Genomic DNA, 21,131 nt, shown 5'->3' with positions numbered 1-21,131 from the left:
AGAATCATAGAGCATGTTAGTGATATTAGAAATCATAAGCAGACTAGTGCTTTATACACTCACAGCACTGTTTGCCTTAATTTTAAAAAAATCCTGTTTTTTGTTATTGACAGAATTGTTCACACCAATGTACAACAAGGAGGTGATACTAAGAGTTTATCAGAGGCCAAAGAATATCTTTGGCAACTTAGATTGAATGCAAGTAAGGATCCAGGAATTAACGATCAAATTTCTATAGCTAGTATATTAAAGTTAAAATCTCAGTTTATTTAATGAACATCACAGCCACTCATTCTTATGTATTAAATTTGATATTACTTAATATAACTATTTAACTACCTTTATTTATGGACACACTCAATATTTATATACATATTAAATTTATCAGAGATAATCCACAACTATTCATAACTACTTACAACTTATTCATAATTGAACTATACAGGTAGTGCGTGTACATGTTTTAAAAATGTATTCGAAAATATTTATTTCGAAATATTTATTATGATTCCACATGTCACTACTCAATTCATGTCAACAATAACTTTTATAGGAAAAGTTTTTTATGAAAAATAATTAAATTAATATTTACAGAAATATATACATAAGATTTTTAATTAATTTCATAGAACTCAATATTTCATTACACTTGTACCTTAGTTTTATTAAGTTATGGTTATAGTTACTGTGTTGACATAATTAAATCTGTGACTTTGTCATAAATAGTGTTTATATATTTTTATACTCTTCACACTTTTTAAAAAAGTTTTAGATTTTTTTCATAACTATTAATTTATTTATTTACATATAATAAATTACTACAGTAATTTTTCAACATCTAAACACACTAATTTGGTACGTAGACAAAATCCAGTACTGTATTATACATTATTGTAATAACTGCAACACAGCTTATTAATTCATACGGAAATGTTATGTTGGGTCAGGGGCGGCTCGTGGCATAGGGCTGCCGGACTGCAGCCCCCTCAAAAATAAAAAAGCAAGAAAAACAAATGAAAAATAAAAAAAAATATTTTTTTAAATTTCGCGGACTTCGCGCATGCACATAGACTGAGTCCCGACTTATCGGTCTATGCGCATGCTCAAGGCAGCCCGGCCGTCCTCATAGAGGGACACAAGGAGACGTCTGTGCACTTTTACAGTGCACAGACCCGCCAGGAGTATAGGACGCGTCCGGACTGCAAGAGGAGCAGCAGGGACTCGGGACAGAGCCTTAGGGATCTCGTCGGCGTCGGGAAGGAGCATTGGGATCTCGCGGGTCTTCAGTATTGCGCGGGAAGTAAGGATGTATGTACGGACGTTCTGGATGTATTCATTCAGGTAAGGTGCCTTTTTATTTTTATTGAGATTGTGCTTTTTAATTTACAATGTGTGTGTATGGTGCTTGTGCTTTACTGGAGTTTGTGTATGGTGCTTGCTTTACTGGAGTTTGTGTATGGTGCTTGTGCTTTACTGGAGTTTGTGTATTGTGCTTGTGCTTTACTGGAGTGTGTGTGTGTGTGTGTGTGTGTGTGTGTGTGTGTGTGTGTGTGTGTGTGTGCATGTGAGTGAGTGTGTGTGTGTATGTGTGTGTGTGTGTGTGTGTGTGTGTGTGTGTGTGTAACTGTGTGTAACTGTGTGTAACTGTGTGTCTGTGCAAATGTATTTGTGGGCATGTCTGTGTGTGCATTTGTGTGGGCAACTACAGGCACAAACATTTTTCTGCATTAGAAGTGTACTGCTGTCACAGTGAACAGACTCCAGTTTGATGTTGTTTTTGTGCCATTATTGTGTTTCTCTAACGCAGAAGGGTATATGGCAGCAATGCAGTACAATACTTGTTATTGTTGTTGCTCAGAAATTATGCCATTTAATTACTTGCTCATTGACTACTGTGGGCAAAAGTATACAGTATGATAAAGTGCTGTACATATAAATATGTTATTGTATTCTGATAACATATAACCAGTTAATATCGAGATAACCTAGTATGAGCTAAGACTTTGTTTCGAAAGGGTCAGAAAAAATAAATAAGGGTGGAAGGATGATGGTCACTAAACTCAAAGTTTGTGCAGTGTTGTAAGGAGCTATTTGTCTAAACACAAATACATATTAAAAACAGAATGTTAGTACCAGAAGAATAGATAAGTGGGGCAAGGGGGTAGCTGCCGCAGGCACAGTGCATTAGGGGCAACCAATCATTTTTTTTTCTCTCCATGTGTAAACATGCAAGACAGTAGACCATGAAGGTGGTAGGAGCCAGCACTTCTGAAGGAAGTAACTTTTTTTTAATCTCAAGTAAAGCACAACGGTATACAGCATTATAACCTGGTGTGCCTACTTTGGAGAAGAGGTGTGCTTTACTGGAGAGAGAGAGAGAGTGTGTGAGAGTGTGTGTGTGTGTGTGTGAAAATGCCCCAGGTGCTTATGGTGGTGTGGTAGGGAATGCCTCAGGCTTGAACCCTGTACCCTGTATGCAGGTGTTAAAGACTTGAGTTCCCTACCCACCACCATTTGTAAAAAAATTTCAGATTTTTACCTCATATTCGATCTGATCTGTTCCTCATAATATCTGTGGTTTGTAAATGTTGCAATGCTTGATATTTGATGGTGTAGTAGTAGCATTGTTGCCTCACAGCTGTAGGTTCTTGGGTTTGATTCTTGGCTGGGGTTCCTTCTTTGTGGGGTCTGTATCTTCTCCCTGTGTTTGTGTGGGTTTGCTTTTGTGCCCTCCCATGTTACAAAGACATGTCTGCATTATTTCTTCCTGGGCCTCTGCTGAAAATTGTTTATTTGTTCCAAGTCAGACTGTCCTGATTAAAAATGTTAAATAAAATTGATAGGCATTTGAATTTCAGACTTAAGGGTTTCTGAATGTTTAATTCCTTGCGTATTTGATGGTGCAGTGGTAGTATTGTTGCCTCACAGCTATAGGTTTTCTGGTTTGATTCTTGGTTGGGGTGGCTTCTGTGTGGAGTCTGCATCTCCTCCATGTGTTTGTGTGGATTTGCTCTGGTGCCCTGCCATTTTACAAAGACGTGTCTGCAGTTTTAATCCCTGCTGAAAATTGGTTTTGTTCTGTCTGCAGTAAAATTGACAGGCATTTGAATTTCAGACTTCAGGTTTCTGAATGTTTAATTCCTTGCATAATTGATGGTGCGGTGGTAGTATTGTTGCCTCACAGCTATAGGTTTTCTGGTTTGATTCTTGGTTGGGGTGGCTTCTGTTTGGAGTCTGCATCTCCTGCCTGTGTTTGTGTGGATTTGCTCTGGTGCCCTGCCATTTTACAAAGACGTGTCTGCAGTATTAATCCCTGCATCTCTGCTGAAAATTGTTTTTGTTCTGTCCGCAGTAAAATTGACAGGCATTTGAATTTCAGACTTCAGGTTTCTGAATGTTTAATTCCTTGCAGATTTGATGGTGCAGTGGTAGTATTGTTGCCTCACAGCTATAGGTTTTCTGGTTTGATTCTTGGTTGGGGTGGCTTCTGTGTGGAGTCTGCATCTCCTCTCTGTGTTTGTGTGGATTTGCTCTGATGCCCTGCCATTTTACAAAGACGTGTCTGCAGTATTAATCCCTCGTCTCTGCTGAAAATTGTTTTTGTTCTGTCCGCAGTAAAATTGACCGGCATTTGAATTTCAAACTTCATGTTCTTCAGAATACATAGTAGCACAACCTTTTTTCTAGCAATTTTCTAAGTTTATAAGATGAATATTTTAAATTTGTCCCTATTTTTGGGACTGTATTCCCCATTATTGGCTTCGTCCAGCTTTTTGTGCTAAGGTTGACAGCTATGGCAAGAACTGAATTCACTAAATATGGACTGTAGAATTGTGCATATTTACTGATAAAGGTGCACTGTAGAATTGTGCATATTTACTGATAATGGTGGACTGTAGAATTGTGCATATTTACTAATAATGGTGGACTGTGGAATTGTGCATATTTACTAATAATGGTGGACTGTGGAATTGTGCATATTTACTAATAATGGTGGACTGTAGAATTGTGTATATTTACTAATAATGGTGGACTGTGGAAGTCTGAGTAGACTTTTTATGATAAATGTTCTCAACTGGGCAGTTTTGCCATTATGGGTGCATATGTTTTGTTTCATTGCTTACTGGAAAAATGTTCAAAACAAATTTAAAACACCCTCTAACAAGTGTACTGTATTGTACAAGGAATATAATTTTAGTACAATGAGGAAGGTGTATCAAAGAGCACATGTATGTTTCATATGCAAGGGGCCTATGATTCGAAAACAGCCCAAAATTAATCTTTATCTGCCACTGGCAAAATGTATTTTCTTTGAATGTGGGTTTCAATGCTGTTTCAATGAATGTGAGTTTCAAGGGCAGAGAAGTTTTAATGCTAAGTTTTCATTGTGAGACTGCATTGCTTTGTTTAACAGATGACTTAATGTTTGTGCTGTAAAATACAAAATAAAACTTTCAAATGAAGTCCAATTATTGAAGTAAAGCAGTATGCACATTAGTGTTTATGGTAAATGGAGTGAAATAGCCAAGTAATGGTTAATTGGAATGGCTGCAGAGGCTCCAGTTCAACCATTATTTTGTCAGGGGAAGGGCAGCAAACTCAGACAGGCCCAGCTGAACTATACCTCCCAACTGTCCAGATTTTCAAAGAATGAATAGATTTTTGCTTCTTATTTTTGGTTTGTTGTTCATAAAATTTGTAGTTTTAATTCCTAAATGATTTGCCAGAAGTCACTAAATAATAAGTTTCAGACTTCATAACCTTCATAAAAATGCATGTTAAAGTAAGAGCCGTTCTATCAACTGTCTCAATTTATACAAGAGCAATTTTAGTACTGTTTATATGTGCCCCAATATATTTGGCCTTGTTCAGATTTACTGCATTAACAGGTTGAGAGGTACATGCAAATAAATTGCTTTATAGAATTAGGCATAGCCAACCTCTCAACTGTCCCCAATTTTTGGCTCAAAATGTTGCTCTTCCCCTAATAATCCCTCCAAAAATAGCAATTTTGGAAGAAAACATGGAGGGTTTACAATTAAGAAATAACTGTAATAATCAAAGTTATAGATTACTTGAAATGCATGTAGATTCTTTTATTTTGTCAGCTGCTCAAGGTAGCAGTACTAATATTAAAGTGTCCCTTCTTTGACAGGTAGAAGCTGTATTGTGTGTCTATTTTATATTTTTGCATCACATTTTTGGTCCATTTTTCATAAAATTGTGTTTTTGGCAAATTAGTGACAAATCACTAAAGACTGAAGTTAGAAAATGACAGACATTTGAGTTTCAGATTTTATACCCTTCAGAAAATTCATACTAATGCAAGACCTATTCTATTATCTTTCTAAGTTTATTAGAGCAATATTTAAAAATTGTCCTTATTGTTGTGCCTTTGTCCCACTTCTGTGTATGGCTTTGTCCAGATTTCTTGCTCTTGAAGTTGAGAGGTATGACAAATGTGTCAGGGCCATCACAGTCAGCCAGAGAGATTTCAAATTGTGACATGCTTGTTGCACCCCACTCCCCATGTAGTGACTCTGGATGTGTCCAAGCAAGGCAAGGAGTAGTTGTATCTACCTTGGATGGGGAGGACACACTGCATAAGTACTACAGTGGCTTTTCATCTGTCCTTGATTTTGCAGAATGGTCTGGTTTCTGTCATATTTTTGTACTGTTGATTTATGCTTATTACTCAAAGTGCCTGTTGCTCTGTGTTTAAGTAGCAATGCTTTAATGACCATAAGGTAAGCTTGTCTGACATCGTAAGATGCAAGTAAGCTTTAATAAGCATACTGTTAAAGAATTGCCAACATTGAAAGCCTTTCTGTTGTTGCCATGCAGAGAATACTTGACTAGATAATGTATAAGCCTTGGGTATTAAAGGACAGGATTCCATTATTTTAAAAAGCTCATTACACTTGTTGGAGACTTCCAGTCATCTCTACAGGCTTTACCCGTAAACTAAACAGAATGCCAATCATGTGTGGTCCATAACCTGTACAGTAATCCTTTAAGCAATGTATCTTGAGCTTGTTTCTTGTTTGCTTTTCATTTTTACTTTTATCATGTTTTCCCCATGAAACAAGTTGTCAGGCAGCAGGTCTTTTTGGATAAGAAACATTTTTACAAGTGGGGGCATCACATAGATTTCTACTTTCAGCATGTTGCTTGGTACTTTAATAAAGCTGAATATATTATAATTAGAACTGCAGTGCAAGGAGAAGTGGTTTGAGTTGAGTGCTTCTGGTTTTTCTTATACTTGATTTTGACTGGCATTCCAGTAATGTATTTAAAAAGTAATTTATTTTTTCATGCCTCACAACCTTTTGTTTCCATCTAGATATTAAGTAAGCTGTCATGCAGCCAATGCATTGAAATATTTTTATTCTTCTACACTTATTTTTGTCTTGATTGGACTTTCATAATGATGGTTTGCCACCCAGGGCAGCGTATTTAATTAAAGTTAGTTTTTTTGTGGTTTTGTGCATAGCTCCTCCCCTTTATGGTTGACCACACCCCTTCCCTTTGACCCCGCCCATTCAGCGTCTCCTGCAGCCCCCCTGTGATTTGAAGTCACCAGCCGCCACTGTGTTGGGTACTTATATTCCCTGTCTTATATATCATACTTAGTACTGTTTCATTGATATCATATACACATAAGATGTTCATCCTCTATTCATATAAATATATTGTGTATAGGACCCTCAGTAATATACTTTCATATTTTAGTTTATGTTAAAATGCATTTTAACGTCAGATATTGTATTTTTAAATTAAATTTTACTGGAGTTGTTACTTTAAAAACACAAGAGGTTTTATCATACAAATTAGATTATTGTTTGATTGGTAGATTATGTTACTATTATTTAATTCAATCAATCAAGCAGCATTTGTATTTAAGGGATGATGTGTTCTCCTGTTAATTTATACTCTGATGATGCCCTAGGACGTGAGGGTGAAAGCGCTTAGTTCCACAATTTTGTTGTTCTTGTTTTGGTTTCGTGGTCCTGTGGTGTAATAAAGACTTCATTTTAATTCTAATGATTCAAGGCTACTGGGATTTTCTTGGTTACAAGTTTCATAAAGCTTAAAACCTTAAATATAATCTGTCTTTGAGGTTTGATCAGGTTTGAGTTGTGGTTTCTGAGACTTATAGGCTTTTTCTATTGCTAAGTGATAGTGTATTTCCAGGGCTTTAGTGATATGAGCCTAGAGGTAATGATGTCTCTATCTTCTGAACCCTCTTTAAGATCATCATTCCAAAATTACTTCTGGATTGCTGATTCTTCATGCCATCTATTTTAGCCTGAATTCTTTGGATGACGGTCTGGTGTAATCTAAACTGTAGCTTCCATTTCCTCAATGCGGTGGCCTGTATGGAAATAGTAGATTCTATAAAAGGTGACTTGGCCATTACATTTTGTATATCTTTTCATTTTCTGGGAGTTATTATCTTAATTTCAGTAGTGTCATCAAAGACTTAACTCAGCAAGATGGTGATTTGTGTCCATATTTTTATTAATTATCATCATGGGAAGGCCTGCCTTGAGTCCAGCTACTTGACTTATTTGGCCTGCTGTTTCTGATACCTTCTCCATTCTGTAGCCTATATGGTGAAAGAACTGACTGACTGAGTGATCAGAGAAGCAGTCAGTAATAAACAGTTAATTTATCTATCTATTGAGATATTATCTACTATAATTGCATTGCAAATCTTAGGAAAATTGCACTGGGACAGAAAGCTACTAAATTAAGCTGCCATTAGTTTTGCCCTGTATAAATGCTATTTTTTAAAGCAGTACAAAAATTATTTATATCAAATGATAGATATGTTTTATTAAAATGCTGACACTATGCTTAATAGTTTAACCTGTTTTGACAAGTCATGCAAAATGTACAATTAAGTAGGATAATATGTAAAAAATGCATTGATAATGCTCATTTAGACATGTACAATTTCTTTCAGAGTCCAAATGTGTTAAAAGATCACCTCTGAACCTTTCCCAACTGGAACCACTTCAGGACTAACAAAAATGTGCACAGGTTGGGGTTACTTTATACAACCTTTATTTTCTTTTAGCTGTTATAACAGCTGTTGTGGCCTTATGGTAGCAGGGTAGTGTGCTGGTCAATATTGACCAATTTCAGGCTCAGCCATGGTGAAATACAAAATATTTCACAAACAAACAATACAGAAATACAGAAATGTAAGAAACAACAGAGTAGTTCAGACACAGAAAAAAAACTGTGTTTATACATTCTACTGAATAAGCACAGTGCAATGTGCAAGTAAACTGACTGTAATGTACAATATATAGATTAACTTTGGTAATAGGCACAGATTCTGATTTGGAGGGTCCTATTTTAACTCTGAAGTGTCTCCAAGTGAAGAAGTATTTAATACAGGGAGCAGCATCTGGACTGATAGCAATTTCAATTAGTTTATTTTGGGGAATATAGTGGTCAATGAGGTCAAATGCCTTTGTCAAGTCTATAAATAGGGCGCCTGTAAGGATGCCACTATCAGAGTTTAGCAGGATGTCATCAGATAGGGACAAAAGTGCTGCGATAGTACTTCATCCAGGCCAGGATCTATGTTTTTTGCAGGAGAACAGGTGGTGCTTTTGGACACATAGGAAGAGATGGGGTAGACTAACTTTTCAAGAAGTTTGCCTGTATTAGGGGGATAGATATTGGATGGAAGTGAGACATATATGTTGGGTTGGTTAGCTTCGGGAGATGTTTAATTAGAGCAGTTTTCCAAATATGAAGCATGATATTTTGTGTGAGACATAGATTACATATGTGGGTGAGAGGAAGACACAGATGCTCTCTACAGTGGTATATGAACAGGGGTTTATGCTGTCAGATCCAGCAGGCATGTAAGCAGAACAGAGACATATTTGGGACATATGCATTTAAAGTAAAAGATGGGAATGAATGATGGTGGTGGAGTGAGCACTGCATGATCTGTGGGAGGTATGGAGTTTTTGATGGGAGATTGCTAAATTCTTTAAGGAAATCTTCTGGAGAAAGTTTTGCTGTACCGCATTGAATGGTGTTTCTAGGCAGGGTATCATGAGAAGGTTTCTTCCTATAAGTAGGTTAACCTCTTTCCAAAAGTGTTTTGGGAATGCAAGAAAGCAGTTTGTTTATTTGTTTGCAGATTTATTTTGTGCTTTCTGATGGACTTCTTGGATAGGTTATGCAAGACTATAAAGCAAGTGCAGTTGTCTATTGTTGGGTTGGGGTGTCTGTTTCTAGTTTTGCCATACTTCACCCCTTAGAGTGAAAAGATTTTTATTTAAGCTCAGTGGATAGCCATTCAGTTTCGGTGGGTTTATAAAGCCTGTGGATAAGTAGGAAGAATTTCTCTTGTAAGTGGCATAGTAGACAGTTGGTTAGGTCTGCAGCTGCTGTATTAAGGTCATCTAAGTACAATGTATTATTCCAGTTGTAGGCTATGAGAAAGGTTTGAGTTTGCCTATATTTGTGCTACTCTGGTTTCTGAAGGCTTTTGACATTGGTGGTAGTTTTATAGGATGGTTGACAATTGTAAAGGTGATTGGGCAGTGGTCGCTTAGTGGTGGTGGCAGAATGTTTATGCTGAAGATGAAATTTGGCATGTTTGTAACAATCAGGTTGAGTGTGGAGTGTTTGGAGGACCTGTGGTAGGTCTTGTTGGTTTTTTATCAGTTGCAGGAGACCAAGGGCTACTAGGAAAGTAACCAAGTCAGATGAAAGATGGTCAAGACATTAGCTCTGGAGACACCAAGAATGATTATGTTAGTTATGAGTGATTTGAAATGATGTTGGGAAGCAGGGGATGGTAGATAGGATGTAGTGATCAGTAGTGGTTTGCCTTTGTGAGTTGAAAATTTTAGGAGAATCCAGTTAAGACCAAAGTCTGAGGAGGAGTTTACTTGGGCGATGACTTTTGGGTTTAGAGAGCATCAACCCAATAGTTTGCCTGGTCTGGGATCATCACCAAACTTTTAGGAGATTCAAATATGTTGGAAGTTGGGGGAGTCTTTTTTTTGACCCAGGATTCTCTGACTGCTGGGATGTCTGGGTTGTGTTGGGAAATAAAAGCACCTATGTGGTCTAGCCTTTTTCTGATGCTGTGCTTTGAGGAAGGCACAGGTGAATGTAGCAAGAGAAAAGTTATGATGTTGAGGAAAGGGAGTTGTTGGGTCAGGGCTTGGTTCAATTTTACTCTTATGAAGGAGTATAAATATTATGGAGGCTAGTCTGTAGGATGTGTTCAGTGTTTTTAAGCAGAGGAAAATGTTTCTGAGTTTCAGTAATTATATAATAGCATGATCTTTACAGTGGCGAGTTGAGGAATAGGTTTCGTCTGATTACTGGGATGATGCTAGTTTGTTGATAAGGAAGTTATGGAAGCAGGGGTAATACATAGTGATATGATGATTGGTTTTGTAAGTGTTCTATGAGTATGTTTGTTATTAGTTGTAGGGGATGACAGAAGGGAAGAAGAAAGAAGAAGAAGGTGGACTAGGGTAAGTTGTGGAAAGAGGAACACTTTACTGATCTGATGTGTGTTGTGTACCAGAAATTATAAGTGGAAGTTAAGATTTCCAGTAATATTGTAGTACTAACTATGAGGACAGAGAGATAACAGGGCTGTGTGGTTTCATGGCAGAGTCTTTTTAAGAGGTGTATCTTGAGAGTGCAACAGTGGATGGAGTTCAAAGCAAATTCAATGGGTGGTCTGGTAGAACTGAGGGCTGTAGAAGACTAATAACAACTTCCACTGTCTTGGAAGTTATTCAGTCAAGGCCTGTGCCTTAACAGTGAGCTCAAAAATAATAGTTACAAATACATAAGCTGTTCAGAAATGAGAGCTTGGAGAAAAGATGCAGTGCTAATAATTTTATGACAGTAAATGTTTTACCACCACTTTAATATGGTAGACTCACCCAAAGGGAATGTACCTATTGAGATGGAATTGTTTTAAAAGAAAGAGTCACGCAAAGAGCAGCCATAGAGATATCTCCTGCCGTAACATAGTTAGGTGTTAGGCAGTGAGCACAATTGTCAGAATAAGTGTGAAACACACATTGTTTTCCCTCCTTTTTCTTGCTTTCCTTTGCTAAGGTACCAGTGGAAAGTGTATGGGTAGAATCCAGTGCACAGTTGATATTTGTTTACTTTGTGAGCCCAGATGCAGATAGCTTATGAAAGAAGTGGAATGCCTAAGGGAGGAAAAGCAAAATAGTATAAGAACTAAAGATGTGTGTGTGTGGGGGGGGACATTTAAATTAGCAGGAAGAAGAGGAAAAAGTAATTTTGGTTCACTTTAGAAACTTTACACAGAAATGACAAAAACACAGAGTGATGTGACTACCACTCAGCAGATATGGAAACACATGCAGCGTAACAAAATCACCAAAGGTTTAAATGCAAAGATCACTGTTGTACCCCCCCCACACACACACACTAAATAAAAATTAAGCCTGAGGCACAGTGTATTTTAGGCGAAGAATACATATATGAACACTGCAAGTCTGTTAAAAAAAGGTTATCAGGCAAACATCCTATAAATCTCAACTGGTACAATTGTCCCCGGTATGGTCTAATATCAATATATTTTGTTTTCCAATCTACATGTCAGAACAGAAATTAAATAAACATAGTTCAACAGCTCTCAACAAACTTTCTTAAGTGACTCAAACAAAACCACATGAACACCATTAACATGGTAGTGCTATAAAGCATTATGCACTTACCATAACTGTAGGCAGGGAAAAATGGCCATAGCTGACTTGTCAGGTATGAAGAGACATACTGATGATTGGAAAGGATCCAAGAGTACTCTAAAGCAGCTGTTTGAATACAGATGTAAATTACATAGGCAAGTGTGAAATGGAAGCTCCAGTTGTGTGTGTGTGTGTGTATGTGTGTGTGTGTGTGTGTGTGTGTGTGTGTGTGTGTGTGTGTGTGTGTGTGTGTGTGTGTGTGTGTGTGTGTGTGTGTGTGTCTGTGTGTTTGGTGGGGGGCTGTGAAGTGGCATAATAAGAATACCCTGTTTGCAATACAACCACACAGATGAGATATTTCAGTAAATATAGAAAAGAATATCTGACTGCTCCAAGACAGTGGACACAACTTACACTGCCTTGAGAGTTAATCAATGAAAACTGCTGTTGAGCCCTTACTGCTCTGTTAGCTATAATAACACCTTTTGGATCCCTGCATTAGATCTTTTTGCCAATGTACTTTAGTCTCCCTGAGTTGTAAAAATAGCTGCTAGAGCTCATAGCTTATGAATCCCCTCACTATCTGTAGAGTAATGTATAGCCTTTAAAATAGCTTTAAAAATGATGACTCGTTTTCTCTTAGTCCTTTAAAATTCAGCTTTGTTGATCAGATTATGTTTGAAACTGTAAGAGATGCTTGGAACTGTAAGGGGTGTTACAGACAAAATTTAGTGCATGACTAGTATAGAAGCAGAGCCTCAACCAAAAAAATTACTCTCACTTCCTCACTGGCATGCTCTGATTTTGTCAAATTCTCTCTCTTTCTCACTAGCTAGATGTACAAAAGTTGTAGAAACACTTGTAAAAGATTAATTCTGAAGAAGTCAAATGATGAAAGTGCATATCTTGTCAATAAAGCCGAATTAAAAAAACTAAGAATGGGTCATAATTTTTAAAGCTTTTTTAAAACTAATTTTAAAAGCTATACTGGCATCTATAGATAGTGATGTTAACTTCTATTAAACATAAAATGTGAATGCAAACAAAAAAATATGGAAATTAAAAACAACGCTGATATATACTCCGTAACTATTGTTATATTTGAAGTCCTTATTTTAATGAAAGCAGATATTTAGTTGTACCAAATAGTGCATAAAATACCTTTGGAATGATTAAAAGCAATATGAAAATAAAGCAGCTGATATAAATATACTATATTTAGTGTGTAAAATGATTCATAGATGTCCACAGTGGAAAATTCTATGTCTAAAGCTCTAGAAGTATCTTTTAGATATGTAAAACATTTTCAAAATCTGATTAGCCAGAGTCATTTAGTTCCCTGGCAAGAAATCAAACTAAAACTAGTAATCTATTGCAGCCTTAACAATAATGAATGATTATTTTAAAAATAAACTTAAAATCAGTTATGGAGGAGCTTTGGCCAATAATTTTCAAGTGAATTAGTGTCTTAATTGGTTTCTTTAAATGAATTATCATGGTCAGAGGGGAAAAAGGAACTGTTAAAGATGGGTTTAGCAACAAACAGCTACACATTTGATATAGATAAGGAATTAAAAAGTCCTGAAATTGCTTGTAGAACTCATTGGGAAGACCTTTGGGGCTGTTAGACTTTTTAGATGGAGCAGAATGTATTATATTTTTAACGGCATCTTCACTAATCAGAAAATTGTAAAAGTCTTAGTAGGTAATATAATCTCTGATATAAAAACAGCGATATCAACTTTTCATACTTCTGATGTTTGAACTATATCCAGAATGTCCATGGTGCTGAAAGAAAACCCAGAAGTATTAAAAGTTTGAATAAAGGCAGACTGATGGTCATGATTTAGCAAATTATGAAAACAGTCCCCACCCATTTCTGACCAAAAATTTTACATTTTCTAAACTGACAAGAAATACTTTTTAAGTTCTTGGTAGATAAGGTTTAGATTAGGTTTTGTTAAGAACAAAGTAGCTAGGGCAAACAACATTTAGATAACTAAACTCCACTAAAGTCTCAACAGTTTGTAGCTGCGTAAGCAGCAATTCATACATTTTTTTCTATTAATTTTAACCTTTTAGACGTTTGCAGCAAGATCCCAAAAATATAATCTTTAACTAAGGATCATTGTTAATCCAAAACTCATGAATCATATTGCCAATTTCTTCACAAAATATTGTAAAAACCTTATGATAAATATTAACAAGTGGCCTATCAATATTTAATATTATGAAAGAGTGGTCAAATAACTAGCAAGACATTACCTTCATTTTAGCTTCCCTACATATGCTCAAGGTGGAGAGGCTCAGGCATCAGAAACACACACAAAAAAAAACAGAAAGATGAATGGCATAATGCCAATTGTTATTTTCCATAGGAAATAATTACTGCTGCAGTTTCTAAGTGTACATCAGTGATGATTCACTTATTTTGGGAAATGTCTCCCTTCTTTGAGTTGGTTTAATTGTGGAGTTGCTATATAAGTTCAGGAATATGGTAGGCATGCCTTTCTGCAAAATAAAAAATAATTAAAACTGATACTTTAGTACTTATGAGTTTTGGTAATTTTTTTCTGTCCTTTCAGCTCAGTGGCTTTTGGGAACTTGATGTTTCATATTAAAGCCCCTTCATTACCCGCTGTAAAGCTAGTATTGTCTCAGAGATAAAAAAAGAAATATAACCTAGCTAACTTCTGTTTTGTTTTTCAAATCTTAATGAGTAAAGTTTGGTCACAAAGGTTTTTTCAGTGGCCAAAATTATTTTAAATGAAACAAGTGAAGAAAATCTAACAGCTATGCTTCTTTTATTTTTGGAAGTTAAATGAACATTAAAACATCAGCAAGAATTATATTCTGGGGATTAAGTTGTATTAAAGCATCTTTTAAAGTATGGAAAAATAAAAAAAAAGCATCATAAGCATTAAAACAAGCATATTTGGAACCTAACACAAAATACCATTTCTTATAGAGAAGTTTTGACAGTAAAGTTCTTCATTGTGGATCTGAGAATTGATCAACTGTCAGCATGTCTTATGAACAAATAAGAAAAAACATTACTGCCGATATATTCTTGGAATTCTTTGTACAAAAACATTACACTTAATTAATATGACATTTTTATTAATTATTAAATATATCTCTTGCAAGCAAGCTATATTACAAGTAATTTCAGAAATAAATTTTAACATTGCATTTAGTTTAAACCATTAATATTAATAGGACAGACATAACTTATGGACTTTCTAAATGTCTAACAAGTGTCCCATGAATGCCAATAATGTATCATAAACTTCAACCCATCCCCCCCTCAAAAAAGTATGGAAATTAATCTCTTGAAGCTGTCCACTTAAAGACCAGATAAATCCTACACTGGACTATGGTAACAATTTTATTGCTGCAAGTTCCTCCTCTGACTTTTATACCAGAGTAAACTTCAATGATATGTCCTGACTATTCACCATTACTCCTTATATCCCCTTCTGCTAAACAGAACGTCTTAGCATACAAAATGGACTGTTTTTTTTTTTTTTTCCAGGAGGAACATTCCGAGAAATGTTTACAGGTAATTGATGAAATATGTTAAATTTCTTCACTTTAAGCCCACTGATAAAACCTTATTTCTGTCTGACTGAAAATTAAATTTTGAAATAATAGTTCTGTTGAGGCCTATTTTAGGAGGGCCTAATTGATGTGCAAGATACAGGCTAGTAGCATTCACTGATAGATCTTGGGTTTTCAAAGCCAGCAGTGAGATAAAGCTTACATGCCATTAAACAACTGTCTATAGATAATTACATCTCCTGTAGCAGAGCAAACCCAGCAGAGATCTAGGTTCTCTGGTCATTACTTTACACTAAAGTTAAAAACTCATTTTAAGAGAAGATTGCTTCTCTATACATATTGCTACTTGAGAGGCTTTTTTAACTGCTATGAGCTGCATTAAGTATGTCTGTAACAGTTTACCGATTTTGACTACTGAAATGAAAGAGTCGGTTTTAGTTATTAAAGGTACTGCCTACACTGCCAGCTCTTCAGGGGTAGTCAAACCATTGTAGGACATTACCATTGTGGAACATCACCATTGTGGAACATAAACATGACTTGCAACTCTAGCAGACATAATGATCGTAGATAAATCATTTACTATACTAGAATGATCAGAAGAAATAACAACACCTAAATTTTATTGCATTTATATTTGCAGTATTGAGCTAATTTCCTCCTGATATATGTCTTACCCAGATAAATTTTCATTAGGTGGTACATTCATAGCTGTAATATTAGCAGTGAAATAAAGTTATAACCCCACCAAGTTATTCCTCTCTTTATCCAGTAGCTCAGTAGTTCTAGCTAAATCACCACCAAAACCAGTCTGTGGGGAGAGAATATTCTCTTCTCTAAAAAGTGCCTACAGGTAACTGTTACATAAATTGTTGATGGCTGCATTAACAGATCAGGAAGTGTCAGTTCAGTGTTAGATCTGAAATTTGAGGTTAGAGCAATGATTAATTTATTTGCCACGTTCTTCTTCATAGTTGCACTTTCTTGGCAGTGTCTCCTTCATGACTTCAGAAGTCCACTAACATAACAAGAGAGTGAAATAAAAAATGAAATGACTGCTAAGATCATATTTTTTTTCTTTTAGATAGACTATTTTACTGGAAATATCTTAAGTGAGGTTAGGATATTCAAGGCTGCTGCTCACCTGGTATAAGCTACATATCTGTACATCATCTCCTCTCTTGTGCATTCATTCCAGCTCCATATCATTTAGCTACATAATCCCTGGGATTCACTAATCTTCCATATAGGAATAAGTTATTCCTGCATGGAAACATCAATTTAAGGGCAGCACAGCAGCGCACCATGCAGAGTAATGAAGGTGCACTGCTTCTGCTCCTAAACGGATACAGAGCATGTATGAGCGCAGGGGCTGTGTCTGAGAGCAGAGCTCTCACAATACACACACCCCCTGCACTCAGGAAGTGCCGCTCAGTAATTACAATGAGCGAGAATACTCATTGGAGGCTGCATACCTCCCAACTGTACAAATCATCACAGAATGTCCAGATGTCTCACCTATACAGCACCCCATTTGTCCTGGCAAATCACTGGGATGATCTCAGGAGTGAAGTTGGTAAATAATGGCATACATTTCAGTGTCAGACTTCAAATCCATCAGAAAACATATATTAAAACAAATCCTGTTACTCTAACAACTGTCCCAAGTTTATAAGAACAATAATAAAAATATGTTCATAGTTGTACCACAATTTGTCAAACTTTGTCTAGATAGTTTGCCTGAAGAGTTTGAGAGGTATAGGGGGTTGCTAAGATGTTTGCCAAATATGCAGATGCATACAGGAATCCACAGCAATAAGTGAAACCTGTCCTTTCCTACAGAAAATAGCAGTAGAGAATTTTTTTTTATTAAACAGATTAAATTTAACCATAGATGCGCCAATTTGACCATTGCTTAGCTACGCACACTGTAGCTTAAATAGCACAAGACAATAAATAGCAAGATAGATGTAACTGAAGCAGTACTGGAATAGTGTAGTGGTCAGAGTGCTCGCTTTGCGAGCAGTCATTCCTGGCTTGATTCTCACCAAATGGGAGGGTGGCCTAATGGTTAAGGTGTTTGTCTCGCAAACACAACGTTCAGGGTTTGAGTCTCACAAGGGATAATTAGCTAGGCTTAAAATGGCTCGCAAGGGCAGCTAGCCTAGTACTAACCTATGAACCATAGTAAATTCCATTTTCCATGTGAAATCAATTTATGAACATTTTTTGCTGTATTACCTACTAAATAACATATATTTGTGAACTGGAGTACTGCATTAAGTGCAGATGTGAGGTGTAATTGTAATAATGTGGTAAAATCCACAGATAAACACAAGTGCCCCATACAGTATATGTACACATGAATCAGGGATACGAAATAAAGGTATAATGTGTAATGAATGATAAATCCATAGAGTGTCAAAATCTACCTATTTCCTAACAGCCATGTTTCATTTCTGTCTAAATTAGTACTGGGGTAAGCGGGGGTAAGCAGTTTTAAGCAGTAGTAAGTGGGTTTAAGCCTGTTTGTGCAGGGGTAAGCAATACGTACACAGGTTAAGCAATGTTGAAGTTAACTCCCTGTAAGCATATTTAACCAGAAGTTAACATTGTTTACCGTCCAGCACACCCGCTTACAACTGCTTAAAACTGCCTTAATCACTCTGTATCCAACAGCCGCTGTTCTGCTCAGCAACAAAATAAACAGCACTTAACCCAGGACCCTGTACACTATAGTCACAGCAGTTAACCAGTAAGCCGTCACAGCAGTACATAAAACTGAGGTATCCCCAAACAGATCCTCACTACAGCAAAATCACAATTTGTATGCGAAAGGAATCTATATACAGTTTTATGTTGTATAACCTACTGCATAACATAAATATGTGAATTGGAGTACTGCATTAAATCCAGATGTGAGGTGTCATTGTAATAAAGTGGTGAAATCCCCTAGTAAACACAAGGACCACATAGACTGTACGTGCACATGAATCACGGATACTAAACAAACATATAACATGTAATGAATGATAACTCAATGCCAAACAGCAAATAGTGTGCAAATTTAAAAATAAGCGATACTAAGCATTGCACACCCCTGCTTACTATGAGTAAGCAATGTGTAGGCCAGCTAAATCAATCTGCCCATTGGTTTACCCCTTTAAGCAATGCCAACCTTAGGTAAGCAGGTTTGCCCATAGCTTAGCATTTTCAAAACCGTCCAGTCATGGCAAAGTGCAGGAAATTGGCCCTATTTAAACCCCACAGGTGGGAATGCATCTCATAACTAATTGCAGCTTCCTCCTGTAGGCACTGTGGCCAGTGTGGGAAAAGGATGGTGCTTCTGGGAGCAGTGATGGGGCATCTAGGAGTCCAAAGTCATGGCAGAACTCCTCGTTAAAGACCATGAACAGAGACTGCTGCATGGCCAGTAGCAGGGTTCCCAATATAAAGGGGAAGCCTGGGACCATCTCGCCCATGACGTCACCAGTGCCACTGGCATCCCTCAAACTATTAGCAGGTCAGGCATCACTATGCCCACCTGAAACAGAGGAAAATGGAGCTCTTGGATCAGTGGATCCAAGAAGCTAGGCAGTTGGGTGATGTCCCAGCAGTGTGTAAGTACTCATCCTCCTACCTGTTTAATAATTGCCAGCTCATGTATATTATGGATAGGTATGGATAAATATTCCTCTTATGTCTTTGACAGCTGCAGATGAGCAGGATGTGAATCAGGAAGCCCATGCCTGTAGGCTACAAAGGCTGTGTCATGAGGCAGGTTAGTAATAATCTTGCATGTACTGTCATAAGAAATAAATCTAAAAGTAGTAGAAAGTTAATTGCTAGTATAAAACCTGTATTGTATATGGCATGTACTGAATTAACCAGACAATATGGCAGGAAGAGTCTCATATAGGTTGTATATAAATAAAAGGGTAACAGCCTGGCAATAAAGGTCTAACTCCTGTACTGCTTGTGTTTACTCTGGTATCATATGGTAATGTACTGTTGCAATCTCTTAATAGTACTGTTGTATTAAGCACTGTTACCCACACTGTGCTACATAAATAAAATGTGTAGGAATGTCTGTATATGGCTGTTATAATCACAAGGTCATATTGTACAACTGAGAGAGACTTAGGCAGAAAACAGGGAAAAGCTAGATAATGTAATCCACATAGCACACTCAACTGAGATGTGAAGTGTTGTATTTTTAGCAGACACAGCCATCGTTCAAATCCTGGAAGTGGTAATAAGCTGTATGCAGAATCATACCCCTCAACTGTACAGATTTGTCCAGAATATCCAGATAATTGGCCCATATCTACTGCTTGTTACCCTGTCCCCTGGCATATCAGCGTGATGATCTCTGACATTTAGGCAGAATTTAATGTCATATAACTGACAGTCAGACCTGTAATTATTCGGAAAATGTATATGAAAACAAACCTGTCATTGTAGCAACTCACCAAAGGTTTTTGAGGACAATAGTCAAAATGTGTCTCAGTTTCACCTGCATGTTGTCAAGACTTGGCCAGAGTGTGTGCAATAAGAAATGGAGAGGTATGTGCATAACATTAACCTGGAATCTGTGAATATGCATAGAAACAGTCAGGTAGTGTTAACAAACAATTACCTCCACAGGTACACCAGGTAAGAGGTGTATACTGCAGGTAAAATACAGTTCATGTATATAGTTGTCTACAACCATACCACTGTCCAAACTAAGGTCATAGGGTAGTGAAATAATACCTGTAAGGTAAAGATTACAGCACTGACTAAGAAAGTAATGAGGACTACAGGGATATACAAGTTGTTCATTGACATATCCCCTCCACCACCATATCTGTAACAATAATCTAAATACACAACTCAATGGGTATGTGTACAATTAAATCTACTGTTGGGACATATGTCCTATTGTTTGATAAATGTTGTAATTTGTTTCTATGCATGTGCCATGTTGAAATACTCCCACACTGGTGGCATGCTGACATCAATGAGTCGTTATGCTGTTGTAATGGCCACTGTGGTTCCATATATGCATGTGTTCTGTGTGCTATGCAACTGTTCCATATCTGGTGTTTTGGGTTAATGGGAATATCTATGCATGCTGTCATATCTAATTCTGGAATGTGTTATCTATTACTAACCCACATATGTTATAAAATTGAAACAACATAACACATTTGGAAAGGCCGGTCCCAGCGGACCCACCTCTCCCACCTCATCTGGCCATGGCACCAGGCACCAGCACATCTGGGGCCCACCATGGGACCTCCTCATTCGATGGTCCTGCACCACCTTTGGGTGGAACTGCCTCAGGGGATGGGGCTTACCCCCCTGGGAGCGGGTGCGGACAGGATACTGTCAGTCATCATCAGGTCAGATATATATCTATAGATATAAAAGAGAACACATAAAATACATATATGAACAAAGGCACCATTAATGGGGGTGAGGGGGCCCAAGCTAACTACCTCTTGTAATTATTGATATCATCCTCTCCCCCACAGCCAATCATATCTGCCTTGCAACACAATACCAACACTTGCAAGTCCCATACCCAGGACCCCACACAACATAGCCACAAGAAGTTAACAGTAATCCATCCCACCTGTATGATGCCAGGATGGTCTCAATAACATATCATGCAGTATAATCTGGCTACCATAGGGAATGTACAATGTGGAAGCAATAAACATTCCAATGATACATATACACACACACATATATATGTAGATACACACACACACACACATATATATATATATATATATATATATATATATATATATATATATATATATATAGATATATATACACATACACATATACATATAT

This window comes from Protopterus annectens, chromosome 4.part1, assembly GCF_019279795.1.
Source record: "Protopterus annectens isolate FY-2018-M chromosome 4.part1, PAN1.0, whole genome shotgun sequence".
Classification (NCBI taxonomy): Eukaryota; Metazoa; Chordata; order Ceratodontiformes; family Protopteridae; genus Protopterus; species Protopterus annectens.
This window is presented reverse-complemented; position numbering follows the sequence as displayed.